Below are 27621 nucleotides of genomic sequence, written 5' to 3'. Positions count from 1 at the left end.
GAAGGGCTCCAACTTGGATAAATCAATAAGTATGCCACTAGCTCTCACAAATGGAAAAAAGGTTAAGTCTTCACACAATACCATGAGGAATTGGATACTTATAATATCAATTACAAGAATGCTATGTCTTTTGGGATAAATTTAGCTATATGTTAAGCAATCGTAATTGGACTTATGCAAAAGTCACAACTATCTAAGGTCGGGCAGTAAAATATTGGTGTTAATGCATGCTAGAGACATGGTACAAAGAACCAAGCTCCTAAAGCATACTGTCATACCCTAAATTTACCCTGATTTTTTTACCTGCATTAGCATAACATAAATTAAATCAATTTGTCGTGTATTCCATTAGTTAAAAGCATTCATCAGGATTTAGATGAAAAGTCAGGAGTTCTGGCATTTTATCTGATCTTGATAATATTCATTTAGTCATTTGTTGATTAAATAGTCAAAAGATTCCATTTCTCAATCACATTGCATCATTCATTCTGTTGCATCTCGCTTCAGAGTTTCAAAGGGTTATAATCAAGAGTATTATCATTATCTGAATCTTTGTAGAATTTAATCATGATTGAGAATCACAGGTAAATGGTCCAAGGGCGATTCATTTATATATGATTATCCATTTGCGCTGATTCAACCAATAACTTAACGCATTCACAAGACATCTGCATTTTTTTACTTATTACAGTATGTATTTTGTTTCGTGTAATGCTTAAAATGTCGCTCAAAATAATTTTTCAAATCTACAGACATGCCGGTCGAATCGTTTCTCAACTGTACTTTGAATTAGCGGGCAAATTTTTTCAAAATCAAGCTTGCAGGCGTCAGTATTCTTAATCTACATTTCGTGTAGTTTAATTTTGCTGCTCATTTTAATTTTTTGACTATTTTTTCAGTCACATTTTAATCAGCCTGAACTTTTTAACCGATCATCTTTTATGTCAAAATTTAATCAAAACATGTATATTTTCGAAAAGTTTATTTTGCGTTGATATTTTTAGTATGTTCAGTTAATTTTTTATGAGCATTTTGGCTCCTGATTTTTATTCAATTTTTGTCCGATTATTTTCGTTCTTTTGCCAAAATAATCTGGAGATTTATTTAGAATCATCCGTATTTTCGTTTCAATTTTAATTTATGTTTGTTTATTTTTAATTTTAGTAAAGACAAAATAGTTAATTTGTTATTAAATTAAATTAGAAGATCAATGTGAAACTTGTTTGTTATTTATTTGTAAAATTGATTAAAATATGAATCAATTGGGGGAGCACACTTAGCATGGGCTTGTGATATTTTTTTCTCTTCTCTTCCTCTCTCCACGCACCAAAACAAGACGTTTTTAGTAATCTTCTTCTTATTTTTTAAACCACATACAAATGCTTCACGTGGACACACAAGAAACACATATTTTGTCCTTATTTCTTTTCCTTTTTCTTTTCAACCAAACATCACATATTAATACCACTCATGCTCTTCCTCACCATGAAGAAAAAACTCAGTAACTAACATCAACACAAACTCTCTTCCACTCACTTCAACACCATAAAAAACACTGACTACAATCTACATCAACTTACCATCATCATGGATCATCATCATTCTTCCTCATGACAACTTTTCCGACCATCCACCATCCACCTCGGATCCACCCTTTTCAACACAAAAACCTATCTCACGTTAACTTTCATGGTCCAACCATCACGAAAAGGTAAAAGCTTTTATTTCTCTTAGATGTTGGTGTGAAGCTGCTTTGAATTGTGATTTTCATGTGTTCTGTTTTGTTGTATATGGAAGAAATCGTATCGGTTGAACTTTTTCTTTTGCAAATTATGAATATGAAGAATGAGATATTTTCTAGTTAGTTTTTTATGATGAACATTTTAATAAAAACATAACAAAAAGGGTTAGATTTTCTTTCAATGTTGAATATGATTTCATTGTTAGCATTACAACCATTGGTAGTGTAGATCTAGTAATATTATATACATATACATATACTTCATATGCTTTCATGTTCATGCTACTGCACATTAACCTTTTTTTTTTTTAATTTCTATTATATTATGCTTTTTTTCTTTTAATTTAATATACTTGTCCACATGTTTATATGTGATTGGTTACTAGTTTAAGTGAAAAAAAGTCTAATCTATAATTTTCAAGACAAAAAAAAGGTTTAGATTTTAATTGTTGAATGTGTAGTTTTTTTTTTATTATTTAAATTTTTACTCTCTAAAATAATACTAGTTAATTTAATTACTTAGAGTTTGGGTAATCTATTATTTTTGTTAGGTAATTTTGATTCACTTGATTATGTGGTTAATGGTTCTCAAATCTTGTTTATTCACAAATCTTTTTTACTTACTTTATTATTTTTCTTATTTTTGTTTAGTCAATTAATTAATTCTCTTGATTGATTAATTGATTAAATACTTCAAAATTAGAAAATAATCATGAATATACACTTAGAGTGTAATAATACACATAAAAAGTCTCGATTAAATTAAAAAAAATGTATGAATTCAAAAGCTTTCAAAATTGAATCAAACACTTGATCCAATGTCAAGTTGTTTTACGCTTTCAAAAAAACTCTTTTCTTAAATAATAGATTGGAAGGAAAAAGACCGACTGTGTTTAGACCTTCCCCAGTCTCTGATTATTTGAACACTATTGTAGAGCTCTCTGTTTGAATAATCATCTTAAATTTTAAAACATATTCAAAACAAATTAAACTTATATTTTCCTGCCCCCGCCACATCCAAATTCTTTTCATAAATCAACTTCAGGCACTTGATCCAACGTCGTGTCATCCCCCAGTTTTTAAAAGTTTTTCACAATAAAAATGAAGAAACTGATTAGGTTTAGACTTTCTTATTTTTCGAATGTTAGGATACTGTTGTAGAGCTCCATGTTCAAACATTCGTCTTCCATATTAAAATACAATAAATGACCATAATTAGGTCATTTATCTTATAGAAGAAAAATATTGATTTGGTATCGACCTTCTATTTCCCGATTATTTGGACATTGCAGTAGAGCTCCCTATCTGAATAATCGTCTTTCATTAATAAATTTTGACCTAATTTGCCACACATCTTCTTAACAAACTTTTGGATGAAATGAGAGTGATTAGGTTTAGGCCTCTTCCTTTTCGAGCATTTGAGCACTGCAGTAGAGCTCCCTGCTTGGATGTCTGTCTCCGCTTAAAATCAATTCAAACAAATCATACTTGTTTTCCGCCCTTACACGACTTTGAAAACCATTTTCAAAAACGAGTATGTTATATCCATTTCAACTCGAAACAAACAAAGACTTCAACCTCTAAGAGCGAGCAGCAAGTAAAGGTTTAATCACTCAAATATGATCCAAGCATCACTCTCTTTAAAAGCAATCTGACCATTAGTTCTCTTTGAGTAGAACTACGTATGCCTTGAGTTCTTTATAGCACCTGAAGATACGTATGAGCAGGATTGTGAAATCTTGTCAGACACATTAATATTAAAAAAAACCTAAGTTTTTCCTTCTTTCTTTCTCTTTTCTCACCCGATAAGTAGAAGATCACAAACGATATCACGCTAACACTCTTGTATGAAACTAACTAAACAGCTCCCATCGAGTACAATAGATGTGAGGGATGCTAACAAGAAAACTTTGGGTTTCTCTAATTGTTTTAGGTGGTTGAAGGATCTCTATTATCTCTATCTTAGATTTATCAACCTCAATTCCCCTTTTTGATACTATGTGTCATAGGATTATTCCTTATGTCACCATGAAATGGCATTTCTCCCAATTTAGTACTAGATTAACTTATACGCATCTTTCCAAAATTCTCTATAAGTTATCCAGACAGTTTTTAAAACTGGATCCACATATCGAGAAGTCATCCATGAAAACTTCCATGATTTCATCCAGGAAATCTGCGAATATAGACATCATGCATCGTTGGAAGGTTGCATAAGCGTTACATAGTCCGAATGGCATTCGTCGATAAGCGAAAGTTCCATATGGACATGTGAATGTTGTTTTCTCTTGGCCATCTTGGCGAATAGGGATTTGGAAAAATCCGGAGTATCCATCTAGGTAATAGAAATAAGAGTATCTAGCTAAACATTCTAGCATTTGGTCAATAAACGGAAGGGGGAATAATCCTTTCGGGTTACTTTGTTTAGCCTCCTATAATTTATGCTCATGCGTCATCCGCTTTCTATGTGTTTGGCTACCAATTTTCCTCTCCCATTTTGTACGGCCGTGACACCTCCTTTCTTTGGTACTACATACACATGACTAACCCATTTACTATCGAATACTTGGTAGATGAGTCCTGGATCTAGAAGTTTTAATACTTCTCTTTTGACTACATCACTCATTATAGGATTTATCCTTCTTTGGTGTTCTCTAGAGGGTTTTAAATCTTCCTTTAGCATAATTAGGTGCATGCACGCATAGGGACTTATTCCTTTTAAGTCAGAGATGGTATAACCCAGAGCTGCAGGGTATTTTCTTAAGACCTCTAAGAGTTGATTGCTTTCGTCACTATTTAGATTGGCATTTACTATAACTGGACGGTTGAGTTCTTCATCAAGAATTTCGTATCTCAAGTTCTTAGGTAGTTCCTTAAGCTATATTGCGGGTCTCTTAATGCTTGGCATATGATCAGGGGTAATTTCTAAGCATTCGTTAAGGTCATCGTATATGCAAGGTGTAACTAACTTAAATCCATCATCTTCCATTATGGGCGGCGAGGGTAGTTTTATTGTCTCGATATGTTCCTCCTTATCCGACTCTCTTATACACTCATCAATGATATCAATTGCACAATAAGAGTCATCCGTGGAGGGTGCTTTCAGAAATTTGGATAGGATAAACTCTACCTTATCATCACCTACTTTGAAAGTCATTTTTCCTCTTTTTACATCTATCATGGCTTCAGTAGTTGATACGAATTGTCTACCTAGAAGGATAGGAATTTCTTCGTCCTCCTTAATATCCATTACAACAAAGTCAGTAAGGATATAGAGTTGTTCGATTCTAATTGGGATATCTTCTAATATACCTATCGAGTACTTAACTGATTGATCATCCAGTTGAAGGGACATCTTGGTTGGTTGCATGTCTCTTAGGTTTAGTCTTTTACAAACTACTAAAGGCATTAAACTTACGCTTGCTCCCAAATCCAGTAATGCTTTGTTTATAACATGTCTTCATAGAACACATGGTATAGAAAAGCTTCCAGGATCTTTCTGTTTCTTGGCTAATTTGTTTTCAGCAATTGCATTGCATTCTAATGGTTTGGGATCATCGAGCTTGTGCTTGTATGTTAAGATGTCTTTTAGGAATTTGGCATAGGATGGTATTTGGGTAATGACTTCAATGAAGGGTATCTCGACGTGAAGTTTTTTGATCACTTTCACAAACTTCTTGTATTGGGTGTCTTGTTTGGTTTGTTTAAGTATTTGTGAATATGGAATCAGTGGTATATAGGGTGTCGGTGGTACATATGTTCAATTCTCTTGGTTATCATTCACTGCTTCCTTATCCCTAATATCCTTCTCTCTTTGTTTTTCAGGTTCTACAGGTTCCTCTATTTGTTTTTCTGAGGTAGTCATAACATTTTCTTTTGGTGGTTCTGGAATTTTAGGCCCATCGTGTTGAGTTTCGCTTTGCAGCAAAATAGTGTTAGCATAGCCTTTATGGTTAGGTTGAGGTTGTCCAGGGAACAATCATCCTAGTGTACCCTGAGAAGCTTGTTATTGTGCTACTTGAGAAATTTGGGTTTCCAGTATCTTGTTGTGGGTTACCACATAATCAACCTTGTTTCCTAATTGTGTAATCAGTTCATTAATATGGATGTTTTGATTCATGAATTCTTTATTCTGCTGAGTTTGAGTCATGATAAAATCTTCCATAATTTTCTCAAGGTTTGACTTCTGAAGGGAAGTTTGTATTGGTTGTGTTGGTCTTTGGGCTTGGAAACCTGTTGGTCTTTGAGGTGTAGAGTTTAGGTGGAAAACAAAGTTATTGTTCTTGTAAGAGAAGTTTGGGTGATTCCTCCATCCAGGGTTATAAGTGTTTGAATAGGGGTTTCCTTGGGCATAGTTGATATGGTCTGGGTTTGTTTCAGCTAATATACTATATTCGGCAGTCACATGTCCTGATGTTTCACAGATTTCGCATCTGGGTTGTACTGCATCTATAGTAGTTGTAGGGTTTATGATTAAGCTTTCGACCTTTTGGGTTAGGGTGTCTATTTTGGCTTACATATGGTTTAGGCTGCTAACCTCGTATGTACATAATTTAATCTCTTTATTCTCTACTTGTATACGCTTTGTACCCCACTGGTAATGATTTTGAGCCATGTCCTCAATGAGTGCGCATGCCTCGGGGTATAGTTTGTTCATTAGCGCACCACCGGCAGCAACATCGATAGTTATCTTTGTGTTGTAGAGAAGTCCATTGTAGAAGGTGTGGATGATTAGCCATTATTCTAATCCATGATGTGGACAAGCTCTTAATAGCTCTTTGTACCTTTCCCAGGCGTCGAAAAGGGACTCACTATCCTGTTGAGTGAATCTGGTAATTTGGTTATGTAGGACGTCAGTCTTACTAGGTGGAAAGTATATAGCAAGGAATACTTTCTTCAGGTCATTCCAAGTAGTGTTGGAATTAGCTGGAAGGGAATCTAGCCATGACTGCGCTCTGTCTTTGAGGGAGAAAGGGAATAAACACAAACGTATCGCCTCAGGAGCAACGCTATTGAATTTTAGTGTGTCGGTTAGTTGAATGAAAACTTTTAGGTGCTGGTTTGGGTTCTCTGTTGGGAGACTAGTGAACTTGTTCTGTTGCACGATTTGCAACAAATCAGGTTTCAAGTCGAAGTTGTTAGCTGTAATAGCTGGGTTGGCAATACTTGAATGAGGTTCTTCGTTAGAACGTAAGGCAAAATCTTCGAGTGGCCTACGGTTTTGGTCTTCTGCCATGGCTCTTTTGACTCGTTGGAGCAAAAGTCGAGCTCTTACGTATCTTTCTGGTTCAGCTATTAGATCTTTTAAAGTTCCAGTACTGCGAGTTCTTTGCATTGACCAACAAGGGTTGCCTTAATCTAGATGGTGTAATAGCAGGTTATGAAATTTGACGGTTTGAGTCCCCGACAACGGCGTCAAATACTTGATGCGTGCTTTCCACAAATATACGGAGTACGTGAGAGTAATATAAAAGATTATTGATCCCACAGAGACCTAACTATCAAACTATCATTTCTAGTTGCTATGGTGTTTATCTAAGACAAATGAATTAAGCAAAGGAGAGATGAAATAAATAACTTTAATAAATTCAGACAAATAATATCGGGATGTGACTCTCATCAAACAATAATACTCTTGATTATTTCTAAATAGGATTACTGTATGGGGAAATATTTTCTACTTTGAAAATAATTTAATTAAATAGGAGTTGTCGCTTTCGTGTATTCAGAACCATATTTGACTCTCTAATTTATACCATCCAATGTCACGTGTGACCGGCGCTTATTGCGTTAAAGTAGTAAATCCTATTTTAAGAAATTAGACTTTTTACTCATTTGAAAAGTAATTTTGATTGAAACTTTTAACTTAAAAGGGTTCGAGGCTTTCACTCAGGTGATTGGATCCTAAACCTATAAATGTGTCCGCAAATAGTTTTAAAACCTCTTTCTATAAATATTAGACTTTCCTAATTAATTAACAAAGTGCTTTCGCGATATTCGTTAATAAAAAACAAACCAATTTTATTCTTTAATGTCAGACGACTTTCGATCTTACCTGATGTTTTCACGGCTCTTTCGTAGTGACCGATTAAATTGAGTTCAGAAAAGTTGTATTAAAACCAAAACAACTTACAATTATAATCTTAAAGAAACAACAGTTGGAGTACCGCCAAACAACGGTCCTCATATCCCAACATCAATAAATTCGTTGGACATGTTTATAACAAACATAAACATAGATTTGAAACTTAGAAGTAAACATTTCGGAAAGGTAATTGAATAGAAAAGAGCGGTTTAGAAATTGATTTTGAAAACGAAATAATGACAAGAACATGAAATTATCAAAAGTAAAGCAATACGGTGCAAGAAATAAGACTTGAAAATAAAAGAAGAAGTGTGAGATGAAGAAAGTAAAGTGCAAGTAAATAAATAAAACGACATAATAAAAATGCATAATATATTAAAAACCTGCTCCAAACGGAGGCTTGAATCTGATATAGAATAAATTGTTGAAGACTTGTAAAGAATTATAAATGCCAGCAAGATTAAACTTCGATAAAATAAAGTGCTCCAAACTTCGTACAAACTCAATGCTCTCTGGTGCTATAACCCCTCGATATGATGAGTTATAACTTTAATCAGTAATTCTATTGCTTAAGATTGTGCTAAGCTTAGATGGTTTGAAAAATGAAGCTTTTCACCTATTTATAGTGTTCCAAGGTCCAAAATATCAAGTGAGAGTTTCTACATTCATGGGAGAGAATGTTGGAGCGCATGGGGTGAGTGGGAGACCAAACAAGCCCACTTTCCAACCGCCTGGCTCTTACAAAGGATGGTGAACGCCATATTCCCAAAGCATGGAAGAATTGGTCAAGTGTTTGTTGGTGAGTGGGACACGTCATTCTTCTTATGGATTTCTCCATGGTGAACGCTATGCAGGTCGCCTTGAGTGTAATTTCCCATTTTTTCTTTGTTTTACGTCTGAATTGCTTCGTTTCTTCACATTTGGCTTCTATATGGTCAAATGCCTGAAATAAAGATAAAACACCCGCGTATCACTGGAAATAGAGGTAAAATGATGATAAAACATGTACAAAATGAGTCAAAATAACGGTGTAATTTGGTATTACCAAGCTGCAACATCCAACACCTGATGAGTCTTGATCCATAAGTCATCAACTTCCTCAGCTAACATATGTGTACCAAACCGCACCTTTTGTGCTTCAGAGCAATCCATCACTCTAAAAATCCCCTCAATCTCCCTGATCCAAGTCTGTGTTCCATCAGGATTGTACCTACCCTTGAAAGTAGACGGATTGTTCCTCTGGAACCTCCCCAAATATTGGAACTTGTCGTTCCCACCAACATTAGGTTGATTCTACACCACCTGAGCAACAACCTACAAAGCAACAACAATAACAACGTCGTTTCTTCTAGCCATTTTCTATTTCACATCAACAACAACAACAATGGTTAAAGAGACAACATCAATATTATTCAACTGTCACACCACACCGACTCAACAACTTGGTCGGACATATCGACCTGCTTTGATACCACTATGTAATACCCTACATTTTCCACGTGTAAATTTAAAACATTTACCAGAGTAAAATAAATCAACATGCAATTTAGGATGCTACACTATAATATATAATCAACTTACTCAATTGAAAAGACATGTAATACTTTACAGTTATAAAAATAGTAGTAATAACCACATGTCTGAATGTTAACTTTTATTAAATCGTAGCGAAACAACAATTAAAACAGTTAAATCAACATATTCAACACCAAAATAACATGTCATATAAGAAATGTTAAAACATAAAAAAAGACACAGAGTTCCAATTCCCTAGTGTTACACATCAGAGCAAATGCTGACACAAAAATAAAACGGAAGACTTCATCTTTCACTCACATTTGAGCTCCTACTACGAATTATTTGTACATTATCCACATGGAGGCAACATTCAAACATAAGGGGTGAGATATCATAATTATATAAAGGAAATCATGATAATAAGTAAGCATTAGATTATCACACACACATCACCCATTCCAGAACACAATTCCATATAATCCATACAATGACAACTCATATATAATAGCAACATAACAACCATCTAACGTAATAACAACAAAATCAACCATCCAATGCAATAACCAATGTACAATGCTATGAGACTCAACAACTCGACTCAATGCATGTGGTACCAATACGCGAACACGCAGGTTCACCACTACGATCCTCACCTCCTAGGATCAAAGTCACAAATTCGTTACCATCACCTCCGATAACGTCTCACTGATTCCACCACCTCCAAAGTCATCTACCGGCCTAATCCACACAATGGGATTTAAGCCTTACCAATAACTAACCATTTATCCAACAACATGAATACGTGCAACATATTATACATGCAACAACAACATCATGCATAATGACCCACCCCCATAGTCAATGTACACTGCCAATATTGGCCATCATGCATTAACACATATTATACAACTCAACAACATCAACATACAATATAACAAGCAACAACAATGGATTTAAGATCATGTCACACCACCACATAAACATTACAATGCATATCAATACCATTTGTAGGTGTTTAATTGGCTCCATTATATGGTAAAACACTAGCTGGATTCTAATGTCTTGACTGATGTCATGACATGGTGTGTATGTGTGACTGCAATTGTAGGTTAGAATATCTAACTGTACTCTGATGTCTTGACTGATGTCATGACACACTTGAGTAGTTACTGCAGGATTAGCTAATACAGGATTTATTGAATGTCAAACTGGATACTGTGACATTCATCCCTGTCAGCAGATACTGAGGAATAGAACAGTTGGTGTTCTGTTAGAGCTCAGTATTCATTTGCAGTCTGGTTATCAAGGAAGAACCAGACCTGGCATAAGGCCTGCTGTATGAATGTCAAACTGGATGTTATGACATTCATCATGGACAGTATATACTGAATAATAGACAGAGTGGTGTTCTGCTACACTTCAGTATGTTTCTTAGTTTGTTCTTCAAGAGGATAACAGAACTAACTTAAGGCCAAATGTGTAAATGTCAAATTGGATACTTTGACATTTATTAATGTAAGCTGTTACTGTAGTATGGTCATTTTGGTCATGTACAGGTCAGCAAAATTGTACAGTCTGTTTTCTGGAAAAACAGACTCAGCATATGATCCTTGATGTCTAGCTGAATGTCGTGACATTCATTCCTGACAGCATATGCTATATTGTAGGTTGTTCAGTTTTCTGTTTCAGCTTTTTCTTAGGCTATTCTTCAGGAAGTCAACAGCTTAGAGAAAAACCAGGAAATCAACAACCAAGCTACATTTAATGAACCTAACAAATAGCCTATTTGTTAGTAACCTAGATATTGAATTTATGGGAACTCGCGTGACCTTAAATTCAGGAGAATACAAGTGCAAAATCCCAGGTACTGCAATATAAAAGGAAGTCGTTCCTTCGTTCAGTTTTGGGGATTTTGAGGCGTGAAGATTAAGTGTGTCCATCATACTTCATTGCTGTATTTTTGTGAGTCTTGTATTAGACATATCTTGTAAGCCAAGCCTTTATCACGTTGATGATTGCTTTGGCATAGGGTGTTCATTGAGTTGTAAGTGTTGTGTCGCTCAAAGCTTTTAAGCGTGAGTGCTGTGTATCTTGATTAAAGCTGTTAAGCACAATCAAGAGTTGTTTGAAGTGTGACTTCAGCGTTGTCTTTAATATTGATTAAAGGTAGTAATCACTGAGGTGATTGAGGGGGAGTGAGTAGGAACTCTGATCTTAGAGTAAGATTGAAATTGCATTGGGTAGGGATTAAGTGACAAGTTGTAAACGGGTGAGTTTAGCTTTGAATTAATACTACTGATAGTGGATTTCCTCCCTGGCTTGGTAGCCCCCAGATGTAGGTCATGTTGGACTGAACTGGGTAAACAATTACTTGTGTTATTTACTGCACTTACTGTTAAGTTCTGCATAATTCTTGTCTGTGCAGAATTGGATGTCATAACAACCCGTGTGACATCTAAAGTCTGATAACTAGAATTTCAATTGGCATCAGAGCAGGCACCCTGCCTGTGAATTTCTGGGTGAGATCTAGGGAAGTTACTTTCTAGTACCATGGACAAGGATATAGGACACTCAAATAGACCACCCATGTTGGATGGCTCTAATTATGATGACTGGAAGCCTCGTATGATAGCCTTCTTAAGGTCTCTGGATAGCAAAGTCTGGAGAGCTGTCAACAAAGGATGGGAACATCCAACGAAGACAGGTGAAGATGGTGTCAGTGTGCAGATTCCTGAAGAAGAGTGGGACAAGGAGCAAGAGGCATTAGCTCTTGGAAATTCCAAGGCCTTGAATGCTTTGTTCAATGGAATCAGTAAGAACATCTTCAGGCTGGTGCACCACTATGAACTAGCTAAGGAAGTTTGGGATACCCTCAAGGTAACTCATGAAGGTACTTCCAAGGTGAAGATGTCCAAACTTCAGATGCTGACCACCAAGTTTGAAAATCTGAGGATGAAAGAAGATGAGACTATTCATGACTTTAACATGAATATTCTTGAAATTGCAAACACCTCTGGTGGACTAGGTGAGAAAATGGCTGAAGAGAAACTTGTAAGAAAGATTCTCAGGTCCTTGCCTAAGAGATTTGCTATGAAGGTCACAACCATAGAGGAGGCGCAGGACATTTGCAATATGAAGGTGGATGAGCTCATTGGCTCTCTCCAAACCTTTGAAATGGGCTTGTGTGAGAATGCTGAAAAGAAGAACAAAAGCATAGCTTTTGTATCCAATGCTGAAGAGGAGTCAGAAGCAGGATATACTGAATGTGATGAAAGTATATCAGAAGCTTTAGCCATGCTTGGGAGACAGTTCAACAAGTTCGTGAAGAAGATTGATCAAAGAGGGAGACCTAATGTCAAGAACATCCCGTCTGACATCAGGAAAAGATCAACTTCTGAAGAAAAGTTCAACCAAGGCAAGGGAATCCAGTGTCACGGTTGCGAAGGGTATGGACACGTCAGAGCTGAATGTCCTACTTATCTCAAGATGCAAAAGAAGGGGCTAACTATCACATGGTCTGAAGGAGATTCTGAAAGTGAATCTGAAGGAGAATTTGCCAAACATGTCACTGCACTAACCAGTGTTTGTGCCTCTGATGATGACTTAAGTGCAGATGAACTGACCTTTGATGAACTTGCTGCAGCCTATAAGAAGCTGTGTACCACCAGTGCAGAAGTCCGTACACAAGGAGAAAAGCAGAAGAAACTCATCAAGGAACTGGAAGATGAGAGACAGAAGCATCTGACAGCCATAGAGGGTCTAAATGGTGAGATAGCCTTGCTGACCTCCAAGCTGAATCAGATGACTAAATCCATCAAAATGATGAACAAGGGAACTGACACCTTGGAAGAAATTCTAAAGGTGGGACAGAAGTCTGGAACCAAATCTGGCCTAGGATTTGGGAAAAGATCCTCAGCTGAACACAAACGCCCAAAGGCTAAAGTTCAGAAGTTCAAGGGGAAGTCAAAGCCAATGTCTCAACATCGGGGAACTAGGATGAATAGTCATCAGAAGAGGAAATACCAGGAGTGGAGGTGTCACCACTGTGGTAGGCTTGGACATATCAAAGCCTTCTGCTACTGGATTCATGGTTTTCTGAACCAAGCCTTGCATGTCAGGCCTAAGCATAAGACATACAAGCGCTATGTCCCCAGCCAGAGGCAACAATGGTATGCTAGGTTAGCACACACAGCTCTAAGGGCTTATACCAGAGAAGACTGGTACTTTGACAGTGGATGCTCAAGACATATGACTGGTATGGAAAATCTACTGGTGGATATTCAACCTCACACTACCAGCTATGTGACCTTTGGTGATGGTGCCAAAGGAAAAATAAAAGGTGTGGGCAAGCTGGACTGCTCTAGAGTTCCAAAACTGAATAATGTACTGTTAGTAAGAGGACTAACTGCAAATCTCATCAGCATAAGCCAGCTGTGTGATCAAGGATTCTATGTTCAGTTTATTAAGGAGCTGTGCATTATGACAAATGGTGACAATCAGGAAGTTATGAGAGGAACCAGGTCCAAAGATAACTGTTATCTGTGGGAACCTAAAGTCTCTAACTTTTCCACAATATGCTCCTCAGCCAAGGAAGAACAGGAGGTGAAACTGTGGCATAAACGACTTGGACATCTCCACTTACGGGGAATGAAGAAGATTATATCCAAGGAAGCAGTCAGAGGAATCCCAAAGCTGCTCATTGATGAAGGAAGAGTCTGTGGAGAATGCCAGGTGGGCAAGCAAACCAAGATGTCACATCCGAAGCTGGGACATCCTACAACTTCCAGAGTTCTGGAACTGTTGCATATGGACTTAATGGGACCTATGCAGGTTGAAAGTCTTGGTGGGAAGAGATATGCCTACGTGGTGGTTGATGACCATTCCAGATACACGTGGATAAGCTTCATCAGAGAGAAGTCAGATACATTTGATGTCTTCAAAGACCTGTGCATCAGACTTCAAAGGGAAAAGGACAGTTGTGTGGTCCGGATTAGGAGTGATCATGGTACGGAGTTCAAGAATTCCAAGTTTGATGAGTTTTGCTCGTCTGAAGGAATAAGTCATGAGTTCTCCTCCCCTATAACTCCCCAGCAGAATGGGATAGTTGAAAGAAAAAATAGAACTATTTAAGAATCTGCCAGAGCAATGATTCATGCAAAGAAGCTCCCCATGCACTTTTGGGCTGAAGCAATGAATACCGCGTGCTATGTCCACAACAGAGTCACCTTGAGAAAAGGAACCTCCTCCACTCTATATGAAATATGGAAAGGCAGAAAACCCACAGTGAAGTACTTTCATATCTTTGGAAGTAAATGCTACATTCTCACAGATCGTGAACAGAGAAGGAAGCTGGATCCCAAAAGTGATGAGGGTATATTTCTAGGATACTCTACTAACAGCAGAGCCTACAGAGTGTTCAACTACAGGACCAATGTCCTGATGGAATCCATAAATGTTATTGTGGATGATAAAGAGGAAGGGATCGATGTCATAGAGGATGTTGAAACATTCCTTGACAGTTCAACTGACATTCCAGTCAAGTCTGAAGAAGTACAGGAACCTCCTCCTGAATGTGAAGTAGATGCAACCACCAAAATGCCATCTATCAGAATTCAGAAAGACCACCCTAAGGATCTTATCATAGGGGATCCTAATAGTGGTGTGACTACCAGGTCACGGGGAATAAGCTCAAATTCCTGCTTTGTATCCAAGGTTGAACCAAAGAGTGTGAAAGAAGCCCTGACTGACGAGTACTGGATCAATGCCATACAAGAGGAACTTGAGCAGTTCAAAAGGAATGAAGTATGGGAGCTAGTTCCAAGACCTGAAGGGACCAATATCATTGGTACCAAGTGGATCTACAAAAACAAATCTGATGAGAAAGGAGTAATTACTAGGAATAAAGCAAGACTAGTAGCTCAAGGATACACTCAAGTTGAAGGGGTTGATTTTGATGAGACATTTGCTCTTGTGGCTAGACTTGAGTCCATCAGATTGTTGTTAGGGGTAGCATGCATTCTGAAGTTTAAACTATTCCAAATGGATGTGAAGAGTGCATTCTTGAATGGCTACTTGAATGAAGAAGTCTATGTGGAACAACCTAAAGGGTTCTGTGATCCTAACCAACCTAAGCATGTATACAAGTTGAGGAAAGCCTTGTATGGGTTGAAACAAGCACCTAGAGCATGGTATGAAAGGTTAACCGAATTTCTGACCTCAAATGGATACAGAAAAGGTGGAATAGATAAAACCTTGTTTGTGAGGGATGAAGACGGCAAAATCATGATTGCTCAAATCTATGTGGATGATATAGTCTTTGGTGGTATGTCAGAACAAATGGTATCACATTTTGTTCAACAGATGCAATCTGAGTTTGAAATGAGTCTGGTTGGGGAACTAACCTACTTTCTTGGAATGCAAGTCAACCAAATGGAGGACTCTATGTTCCTTTCCCAAAGCAAGTATGCCAAAAACATCGTTAAGAAGTTTGGTATGGATAATGCTAGGCACAAAAGGACTCCTGCTCCTACTCATCTGAAGTTAACCAAAGATGATGGAGGGCCTAGTGTTGATCAATGCTTGTATAGAAGCATGATAGGCAGTCTACTATATCTAACTGCAAGTAGACCTGACATCTCTTATGCAGTTGGAGTGTGTGCGAGATACCAAGCAGAGCCTAAGATGAGCCACTTGAATCAAGTCAAAAGGATTCTCAAGTACATCAATGGGACTTGTGACTATGGAATGTTGTACTCACATGGGTCTGAGCCTGTCCTATATGGGTACTGTGATGCTGACTGGGCTGGGAGTGCTGATGACAGAAAAAGCACATCAGGAGGATGTTTCTTCTTGGGAGACAATCTCATATCTTGGTTCAGCAAGAAGCAGAATTGTGTATCTCTGTCCACTGCAGAGGCTGAATACATAGCTGCTGGAAGCAGCTGTTCCCAACTGGTTTGGATGAAACAGATGCTCACTGAGTACAATGTCACTCAAAATGTCATGACATTGTTATGTGATAATCTCAGTGCCATCAATATCTCCAAGAATCCCATCCAACACAGCAGGACCAAACATATTGACATTAGACACCACTTCATCAGAGATCTGGTGGAAGACAAGGTGATTACTTTGGAACATGTAGCCACTGAACTTCAACTGGCTGACATATTTACAAAGGCTCTGGATGCTACTCAGTTTGAAAACTTAAGGGGAAAATTGGGAATATGTCTCTCTGAGACCTTATAGCAATCACTGATGTTTGGAATGTATTTATGGGAACTATGTTCTGATTGGTCAACAGATCATAGCTTTACCACTTGCAACAAGTGTGGCAACAAGAGGATAAGGAGACACCCTAACTTGAGAAGGCCTATGCACCTGCAGGAATTCAAGGATGCTGCTCATGCAGGAGTGGTTCTGGATGTCAGAAACAAAGTCATGGCATCTGATATGGTTGTACCTACAGTAAAGCAAAAGTGGGTGATTACTTGATCAAAGTTGTGAAGCAAGATCAAGTGGGTACTTACTTGGTTGAAACTGTGAAGTAAAACCAAGTCTGTAAGTCTGTCATTTTTTCTGGTTATGTTGTTGGCTTTGGCAACATTTGCGACTAAAAAGGAGAGTAACAGGTGATGACCCCAGACAACAGATTGGTCTGTGAAAACAGACATTCATGACAGATTCAAAGGCTCCTCCCCTGCAGCTGATGTGTGTTGAAGTTTTGTATTTAACTTCTGCTCCTCTGTATGTGTGCTGCTTTGTGAAGTTTTTATTTAACTTCCATGTATGTGAGTGTGCTGCCACTCTGAGTGTATTAGCTAGGTTTATTTCCTGCTAGATGTGTGATTCCGCTGCTATGAACTCTGTTATGGGGATCAAAGTGTTTTAGCCAAAAATTTGCCAAAGGGGGAGTTTGTAGGTGTTTAATTGGCTGCATTATATGGTAAAACACTAGCTGGATTCTAATGTCTTGACTGATGTCATGACATGGTGTGTATGTGTGACTGCAATTGTAGGTTAGAATATCTAACTGTACTCTGATGTCTTGACTGATGTCATGACACACTTGAGTAGTTACTGCAGGATTAGCTAATACAGGATTTATTGAATGTCAAACTGGATACTGTGACATTCATCCCTGTCAGCAGATACTGAGGAATAGAACAGTTGGTGTTCTGTTAGAGCTCAGTATTCATTTGCAGTCTGGTTATCAAGGAAGAACCAGACCTGGCATAAGGCCTGCTGTATGAATGTCAAACTGGATGTTATGACATTCATCATGGACAGTATATACTGAATAATAGGCAGAGTGGTGTTCTGCTACACTTCAGTATGTTTCTTAGTTTGTTCTTCAAGAGGATAACATAACTAACTTAAGGCCAAATGTGTAAATGTCAAATTGGATACTTTGACATTTATTAATGTAAGCTGTTACTGTAGTATGGTCATTTTGGTCATGTACAGGTCAGCAAAATTGTACAGTCTGTTTTCTGGAAAAACAGACTCAGCATATGATCCTTGATGTCTAGCTGAATGTCGTGACATTCATTCCTGACAGCATATGCTATATTGTAGGTTGTTCAGTTTTCTGTTTCAGCTTTTTCTTAGGCTATTCTTCAGGAAGTCAACAGCTTAGAGAAAAACCAGGAAATCAACAACCAAGCTACATTTAATGAACCTAACAAATAGCCTATTTGTTAGTAACCTAGATATTGAATTTATGGGAACTCGCGTGACCTTAAATTCAGGAGAATACAAGTGCAAAATCCCAGGTACTGCAATATAAAAGGAAGTCGTTCCTTCGTTCAGTTTTGGGGATTTTGAGGCGTGAAGATTAAGTGTGTCCATCATACTTCACTGCTGTATTTTTGTGAGTCTTGTATTAGACATATCTTGTAAGCCAAGCCTTTATCACGTTGATGATTGCTTTGGCATAGGGTGTTCATTGAGTTGTAAGTGTTGTGTCGCTCAAAGCTTTTAAGCGTGAGTGCTGTGTATCTTGATTAAAGCTGTTAAGCACAATCAAGAGTTGTTTGAAGTGTGACTTCAGCGTTGTCTTTAATATTGATTAAAGGTAGTAATCACTGAGGTGATTGAGGGGGAGTGAGTAGGAACTCTGATCTTAGAGTAAGATTGAAATTGCATTGGGTAGGGATTAAGTGACAAGTTGTAAACGGGTGAGTTTAGCTTTGAATTAATACTACTGATAGTGGATTTCCTCCCTGGCTTGGTAGCCCCCAGATGTAGGTCATGTTGGACTGAACTGGGTAAACAATTACTTGTGTTATTTACTGCACTTACTGTTAAGTTCTGCATAATTCTTGTCTGTGCAGAATTGGATGTCATAACAACCCGTGTGACATCTAAAGTCAGATAACTAGAATTTCAACCATCAGATAAAAAATATTCACTTTCAGGTACTGAAACTAATTTTTAATTGTAATACATGCTCTCAGCTTTCAAACGCTTCAAATGGCACTTGAATCGGACACTCGGAACAAAAGTTATGAATTTTTAAAGTTTTTAAGAAATTGCTCCCAGTGTAATCGGTTATCCTAAAACCAGTAACCAATTACACTATATCCAGTAGCACAACCATACTATCACACACACACGATAACCGGTTATCCAAAAACTGGTAACCGGTTACACCCCCTTTCCAGCCCCTGTGTGGCCTCTCCTACACAGGGTAACCTGTTACCCATAAACCTGTAACTGGTTACACCCCTCAAATTTTGTCCAGAAACATGTTTTTAAGTAGTGTAACCAATTACTCCAATTTTGGTAACCGATTACATTATTTCAAAAACACTTTTTTGCAACTTTTTCAAAATGAAGGTCAACTAAAATTCATCCCCAAACCCCATTTTTCTCCCAAATCGTTCATGCCACGTTTTAACACAAAATTCACTTTTCAAAAGTTCAAAACCCCAACTTATTTACATCGAAAACATTCATAACTCAGTTTTGACTTTGACCCGAAACAACATCAATTCACCCAACATTGACATCATACAATTCAATCAATTTCATGATTCTAACAACAACAATTCATCATTCCATACCAGTTCCAACATCATCAAACACATAATTCAACAATTGACAAATATCACAATGATCATGAACATAGAGAAGAAAAACATAAAACCTACATGGCATAATCTACCCACCATTGTCATGCTTGTTAGTACCTTAGGATTGACATTAATTTTGTAATACAAATAATGTAATCACCGCTGTTGTTTTAATATGTTGGGTTGAAGAAGTTCAACATCTGGACCAACATGTCATGTAAGATGTCACAACATCATGACTGTGACATCGCGCCTGTGTACAAAACTGAATTAGTTAATTCTGTTATGTGTTAACTGATTTAATATTCTTGGATTAGTTAGAATCCTATGTGGCGTTTTTGTGTGGAGGTCTTGAAGACTCAATCAGAATATTTGGTGAATATACAGTTTCAAAATATGGAGATATTTTAGGAAGTAAAAGATTGAAGACCTTGATTGTAGCAGAAGTTTTCTGCTGGCTTTGTAACAGCAAAGGAGAAGTTTGTTACGATTTCTGAAGGCCCAAATCCAGTTGGGTGTTTAGGTTATAAATAGCAGATATAACCTAGTTTTTGTAAGCCTTAAATAATGTAAAATTAGGGGGTGTGTGAGGAAAACCTCCCAACCAGTGGGAAGGTTACCATGTGTTTCTCAGTGCTCGAAGGCATGAGATTATTTGTAACTCAAAGCCTGTAGGTAAGAGTTTGTTATGGTCTTGAACGAAGCTGTGAAGCAAGTTCAAGTTGTTTAGCATTACATTGTATTTGTAGTGATAGGAATGGAAACTTGAGGTTTCTATATAGGAGTTCCTAGGTATAGATTGCATTGGGTAGGGATTAAGTGAAGAGTTGTAAACGGGGGAGTTTAACTCTGAATTAATACTGCTGATAGTGGATCTTCTTCCTGGCTTGGTATGCCCCTAGAGTAGTTGATGTTGCACCGAACTGGGTTAACAATTACTTGTGTTTTTACCTTCTGCACGTTATAATTCTGTCTGTTATAAAAATAAGGTCAACCTGTAATGCTGTAACAGGTGATGTTCAAATCAATGTTGAGACATCATGCTGATAACTGTGCAGGCTCAACAGAAGTAAGTGCTATGTTTGATCTCATCTGTGTCTTTGTACCAGATGGACAGAACTGGGTGTTCTTCCATTCTATGGTGATATAGTAGCAGATGTCGTGACATCTGTGAATGTGTGCATATCAGTACTGGGTTTTAATTTGTATAACTGTCTTGCTGTATTAGTAACAATGTTGGATCAGATGTCATTACTTGGAGTAGAACATCTGAACTCTGACTACACCAGAATTTCAATTGGTATCAGAACAGGCATCCTGTTCTGTTTCTGGATGAGATCCATGGGTGATACTTTCTGGTATCTTGCAAGGAGTTATGTTAGTACTGATGTTGGAACCTGTGGAAGGCTCTGTGAGTTCCCTGAATGGTCCTTTGAAGTAGGTGGATGGACTATTCATGACAGGAACTGTGTGTACCAATCTTTGGAGGTTGGAAATTGGCCGTTGTGTGGGACAGTTGTGCTAGTATTGAATCATATTCAAACTTGGTATGTTCTTGGAGGCTGATCTGGTGAAGTGTGTGTTCATAGGTTGAGTTGTATTATGATTTCCGCTGCATAATACTTGGCAAAACTCAAACTCTGATGTAGTTTCCCCTCATGTGGATGGAAGGCTGTTGCATTCAAGATTTCATCATAACCTACTGAAGATGTCAAAGATACTTGAGTCTCCTCAAGTCCACTCATCATGACGTTCTCACTTCAGGATGGTAAGAATCACCTGATCACTGACTCTTTTACTCTCTTGGGTAGTGTATATGAAGACCTTGAAGACTTTCAAGGAGGGTTTGTTCCAAGGAGGTGGAATTAATGTTCTATGTGAAGTTAGAACATGTTGTTCAACAAGTATGCAGCTACTGGTTGAAGAGCAGATGTTTTTAGGTGTCAAACAAAGGGATACTTGTGTTTGGAACCTACTCCTGACCGGGAAGAGGAGACATCTGTGTGTGTTAAGTTGACAAGGGTAGGGTCAACTATGTGTGTGCTCAAGAAGGTCACTTTTAGAAGTCTGATCTCTAGAAGTGGAGCTGGTTGAGATGTGACATTGTGCAATTTCCTGCTGTTTGTCTTATTCCTGTAGATTGATCAGGGTTGGATAGTCGTTCCCTGAAGTACTATGTTGTGTTGGAAGACAAGTCCCCTGGATGTTAGAAGTCAATAATGGGGTAACCCGATTGCTATTTCATTTAAGAGGATTGGGACCATGAATCTTGTTATTCAAACACCACGCTCAGAAGTGGCAGTTCTTTCAAGGAGTGAGAATATGAAGATTCAGAGGTTGGTTGAGGTAGTATGCTCTGGAAATGCATATCTACTATTGACTGGTGTTGTTTTTTCACTAGTACTTATGGTCAGCTGGAGTCTGATTGGTGTGATTGGAGTATGTATAGGTATAACTCATAGAGTTAGTTGCCACTGGTAGGGATGGTGTATGTCATGTTGAGACATTTGTGTACAATGCCTGGATATTGGTGTGGAGTTTCCATGATTGTTAATTTGAGGGGGAGTTTTGGTTAACCTCCTCACGTTTGGTCAGCCTAGGGTCTGGTTGGCTGTTGACCTGTGTCACATGGGTTCTGGTTGTTGTGTGACACATTTGCAAGGAAGGATTCATCTCTCTCATTCCTAAGGGTGAATCTAATCTAGTAAGATTCTCAAAACGGTTGAGGTGCTTGCAAGCAGAAGATGTTGACACAAGAAGAGTATTTTCAAAGTATTCTTATGGTGGAAGTATCTGAAAGGATAATTGGGAAAGGATTTAAGATCAATGTCTACTTGTGCCAAGTACAAGTATTTAATTGACTATCCTTGGAGCTCAAGATAACTGATGTTCTTAAAGATGTTGGAACATCTCTTTTTCAAGACCCTGTGCAGAATCACAGGAAGGATAGTACATTGGTTTATGATCTATCATTTTGGTGGCAGCAAAAGCATACGATCTCTGAAAAGGTTTCTTGGCAAGGAACATGTTCAGCCTTGGTGTGTACAAGATGAAGAAGACATCATAGTCTTGATGGTGATTACTTGGATCAGTTTATTTCTGATCTAGGTAAGGAAGTGCATTGGCTAATGCACACTGTGGAGTTAAGAACAAGTGGCAGCATTCTTGACATCATGGAAACAGCCTTGCTTTAGGAAGTGGGATCCTTGGTATAGCTGAAGGGTTAGTCTCTAACTGGTCCTTCTGAAGACTCATGCATCAGAGTGTCTGATGTCTTTGGAGAAGAAGCAGGGATTCATCAAGGTGTGAGCTTGGATGACTTAACTGCAAACCTGCAGGATGGAGGTTATTTACTCAAACTTGGTTCCACAATGAAGTCTATGAGAGCGTTGAACTATTGTTCTGTGAAGGGAGGAAGTTCTTTCAAGTGGCAGAAGAAGGAGCTGAATTCAACAGCTAGATGTTAAAACACAATGTTGTGACATTTGGTTCAACATCAGAATATTAGTTGGTAAAGTGGCACATCAACTTAAGATAGAAGGGTCTACAGAGTTGTAGATTGGGTACTTCGAAAAGATCGTTCTCATTGTAGTTCTTTGGAGGTGCTAAATGGAGATGTCACTACTGTGGTAGATTTGGTCATATAAAAGCCTTCTGCTACAGGTTGCATGGTTATCTTAACCAAACCCCTCATGTCAGACCTAAGCATAAGGCATCTAAGCATAATGCCCCCATCAAGAAACGAAAATGGGTTGCTAGGTTAGCTCACACAACTCTAAGGGTGTTTACTAGAGAAGACTGATACTTTGATAGTGGCTGCTCAAGACATATGACTGGAAAAATCAAAGGTGTTGGTAAGCTGGACAGCTCTGGAGTTCCAGAACTGAATAATGTGCTGTTAGTAAAAGGACTAATTGCTAATCTCATCAGCATAAGCCAGCTGTGTGATCAAGGTTTCTATGTTCAGTTCACTAAGGAATTATGTGTTGTGACTAATGGAGATAATCAGGAGGTTATGAGAGGATCCAAGTCCAAAGATAACTGCTATTTATGGGAACCTAACGTCTCAAACTACTCCTCAATTTGCTCCTCAGCCAAGGAAGAACAGGAGGTGAAGCTGTGGCATAGACGTCTTGGTCATCTTCATTTAAGGGGAATGAAAAAGATCATATCCAAGGAAGCAGTTAGAGGAATTCCAAAGCTGCTTATTGATGAAGGCATAGTCTGTGGAGAATGCCAGGTTGGCAAGCAAACCAAGATGTCACATCCTAAGCTAGGACATCCTACAACATCCAAAACTCTGGAACTGTTGCACATGGACTTAATGGGACCTATGCAGCGTGAAGTTCAAGTCTCACTTGGAAGGTCAGAATATCTTTGGGAGAAGTCTGATAAACGTGGAGAAGTCAAAAAGTGGCATTTGATTTTTTCATATGAGGATTCATGAAGGAGGTAATCAACCAGTGGAAATTGGTCTATCCCAGAAGTGAGTTCGAAGAATCAAGATAATCAACATATGGCAGTTGATTATTCTTGAGGAAAGTCTGAGACAAATTACTTTTGAGCAGAAAAGTAGCAAGTTGAAGACAAAAGGAGGTGTTTTCTATTCATCTCATGGAGCTTGTGGTAGGAGTTCTGAGCTATCTATGGAAGATTATCTCTTGTAATGGGATGAGAATGTATATGTCCAAATTTGTGTCTGGTTTCTTTTGGATCAAGCTGGTGACTCAGTGATATCTGAAGATTATTAGATGGTGTTCTTTGTTATGTTGTGAAGGATGTCCTAACTTATGTTAGAACATTTTGTGAAGTAGCCTTCTGTTCTGGTTAGAAGAGAGATTGACACAGAGTGTGGATGTGTTCAGCCAAGACGGTTGAACAGAGGGGGTGCTCTTGAAGACATGAAGATGCGTCTTATGTTTTCCATTCATCAAGTGGTCTGAGTTCTCTTTGAATCAGGAAGTATGTGAAGGTCCAACCTTGGGGTGTTGGATATGTTCATGTGTGATCTCCAAGTTTCAAGAGGAGAGTTGGTTGTTCATGACAGGGGGAGTTCTGTCTTTGTGCTACAAGTAATCGTCAAGCTTGTGGTCTATGTGTTCTCAGATAATAAGGTATGGCACCTTGTTAGTTATTGGGATGATGTGGTGTGTGTCAAGGCTGAGTGAGCAGAAGAATGTCTGACCGGATGCCATGACATTGCCGTGGACAATATTGTTATTTCCTTCTGAAACTTACAGTCATAAGGAAATATGGATGTGGTGTATCTCATTATGACATATTAGAATAAGCCTGTGTGTTACAGTTGTGTGGTACAGGGGGAGTAACCATCTACTGTTGTTGGTGATTTTGGTTGTAGTGGTGCCAGATGTCAAGCTACTACTGGAGGTACGAAAGTGGTTTTAGGAAATGGTGATAGGGAGAATACATGAAGAATGCAGGCAAAAGCCGTGTTGAATGTTAAGACATCGCTTGCAACGTGTCTGACAGCATATATGGAATAGTCTACGTGCATTGGAACTGTTGTTTTTGAAAAGAAACAGTCAAGAGCTATAAAAGGTATTCAAAGATAGTCTGAGATATTGTTGGCGATTCTCTGACTGATTCTCAACAAATATTTATGGATCTTGACCAAGCATTTACTCCTACTGTTAATTCCTAAGCACGGTCTGGCCTATTTAAAGGATGTATCAGCGCTCCTATTCTCACAAGAGCGACATTCCATTCCCTCTAAACCATGGGGTTTGTTAAGATTTGGGCATACTGCGCCTGGATCTGGTTTTGTGAAGGTTTCATTTATAAATGTTTAGCTAAAAAGGGAGAGAGAAACATTGTCCTGAGGATGTACCAGAAGCAAGCAAAATGTGGTAGCAAGCAGAAGTTGGTTTCAGGCACAAAAGTTACTAATTGGGTATATCACTTGTGACTTGTGATCTGAGTTAAGAGGACAATTGTGTCTTGTGATCTGAGTTACATTATCTATGTACTCAGCATTACATATTCTTCAGGAAGCTCTAGGGTTGAGGGGAAGGGTTGTGATGCAGCTGATTCTTGTACAACTTCTTCTTCATGTACACCAAAGTTGGCTTTGGTGATGGTGCTGACAATGACAAAGAGGAAGTGCAGACCCATATTGCGATGTGGTGTCTAGTGTAATGTTTATTTGTTTTAGCTAAAATTTGCCAAAGGGGGAGATTGTTAGTACCTTAGGATTGACATTAATTTTGTAAAACAAATAATGTAATCACCGCTGTTGTTTTAATATGTTGGGTTGAAGAAGTTCAACATCTGGACCAACATGTCATGTAAGATGTCACAACATCATTACTGTGACATCGCGCCTGTGTACAAAACTGAATTAGTTAATTCTGTTATGTGTTAACTGATTTAATATTCTGGGATTAATTAGAATCCTATGTGGCGTTTTTTTGTGGAGGTCTTGAAGACTCAATCAGAATATTTGGTGAATATACAATTTCAAAATATGGAGATATTTTAGGAAGTAAAAGATTGAAGACCTTGATTATAGCAGAAGTTTTCTGCTGGCTTTGTAACAGCAAAGGAGAAGTTTGCTGCGATTTCTGAAGGCCCAAATCCAGTTGGGTGTTTACGTTATAAATAGCAGATTATAACCTAGTTTTTGTAAGCCTCAAATAATGTAAAATTAGGGGTGTGTGTGAGGAAAACCTCCCAACCTGTGGGAAGGTTACCATGTGTTTCTCAGTGCTCGAAGGCATGAGATTATTTGTAACTCAAAGCCTGTAGGTAAGAGTTTGTTATGGTCTTGAACGAAGCTGTGAAGCAAGTTCAAGTTGTTTAGCATTACATTGTATTTGTAGTGATAGGAATGAAAACTGGAGGTTTCTATATAGGAGTTCCTAGGTATAGATTGCATTGGGTAGGGATTAAGTGAAGAGTTGTAAACGGGGGAGTTTAACTCTGAATTAATACTGCTGATAGTGGATCTTCTTCCTGGCTTGGTATGCCCCCAGAGTAGGTGATGTTGCGCCGATCTGGGTTAACAATTACTTGTGTTTTTACCTTCTGCACGTTATAATTTTGTCTGTTATAAAAATAAGGTCAACCTGTAATGCTGTAACAGGTGATGTTCAAATCAATGTTGAGACATCATGCTGATAACTGTGCAGGCTCAACAGAAGTAAGTGCTATGTTTGATCTCAGCTGTGTCTTTGTACCAGATGGACAGAACTGGGTGTTCTTCTATTCTATGGTGATATAGTAGCAGATGTCGTGACATCTGTGAATGTGTGCATATCAGTACTGGGTTTTAATTTGTATAACTGTCTTGCTGTATTAGTAACAATGTTGGATCAGATGTTATTACTTGGAGTAGAACATCTGAACTCTGACTACACCAGAATTTCAATGTTAACCCTTAAATAATCAGAACCATACCCTTACCTTAGAGTTCCTATCAATAGATTTTTTATCCTTCAACAATGGTGAATCTCCCCTTGAGCCCTAGTCTCTTCTTCTCCCTTTCTCCGTTTCTTCTCTTTTCTCCCAAATATTACGTCCTCTGAGTTTCTATCCCAAATACCCTTTTATATTTTTATTTTTAATTTCTATTATTTTATTAACTTTATTATATTATCACTAAATTCTTAATAATAATAATAATATTCCATTCAATTACTAATTAAATTAAATAATAACTAAAATAGTTAATTAGTTTTACTCACCATACCACCATTTCTACACTTTTCCTCACACACTCCCCAACACCTTAATTTCTAAGGCAACTACATCACACCAAGGGTACACAACTCATCAAAACATCAATCAACACAATACATCCACAACTATCGCATAATTAAATTTTGAAAAATAATTTAAATGAAATCGGGGCGTTACAACCTTCCTTGAGAGATATGTTATCATCATAAAAAAGGGAGAATATGGAACTTTGTTTTGCAGGTGATATGCTTTTAACAAGGATAATTATTGTACTTTTGATGATTAAAACCTTTGTCTAATGATGACGACCGATAATGACAAGTCAAACATAAGTGATTAAGCGGTTAAAGATGCAAACTAAAGAATTAGGATTTATTGGACTTGACTATACAATGATGGCAACCAAATGGACTTCAACTCAAGCCTCATCTCAAGTAAACTCAAGCAAGTGTCTACAGGAAGGAAAATATCTGACAAAGTCTTTAAGTACCATAAAGTTTTAC

General features: G+C 37.8%; 1 long non-coding RNA gene and 1 other non-coding gene across 2 annotated transcripts; both read left to right on the top strand.

Moving 5' to 3' along the window:
• Positions 1-1325: 1325 nt before the first annotated feature.
• On the top strand, positions 1326-6342 carry LOC127086265 (uncharacterized). Its single transcript, XR_007789448.1, has 2 exons — positions 1326-1711; positions 5567-6342. It is a non-coding gene; the product is annotated as an uncharacterized LOC127086265 (long non-coding RNA).
• Positions 6343-6486: 144 nt separating this feature from the next.
• LOC127089698 (small nucleolar RNA R71) lies at positions 6487-6593 on the top strand. The gene has a single exon (XR_007791256.1). It is a non-coding gene; the product is annotated as a small nucleolar RNA R71 (small nucleolar RNA).
• The last annotated feature ends 21028 nt before the right edge of the window (positions 6594-27621 follow it).

The sequence above is a fragment of the Lathyrus oleraceus genome, chromosome 5 (genome assembly GCF_024323335.1).
Source record: "Lathyrus oleraceus cultivar Zhongwan6 chromosome 5, CAAS_Psat_ZW6_1.0, whole genome shotgun sequence".
Taxonomy (NCBI): domain Eukaryota; kingdom Viridiplantae; phylum Streptophyta; class Magnoliopsida; order Fabales; family Fabaceae; genus Lathyrus; species Lathyrus oleraceus.
Note: the sequence above shows the minus strand (reverse complement) of the source record. Positions and strands in the feature narration are given on the sequence as shown.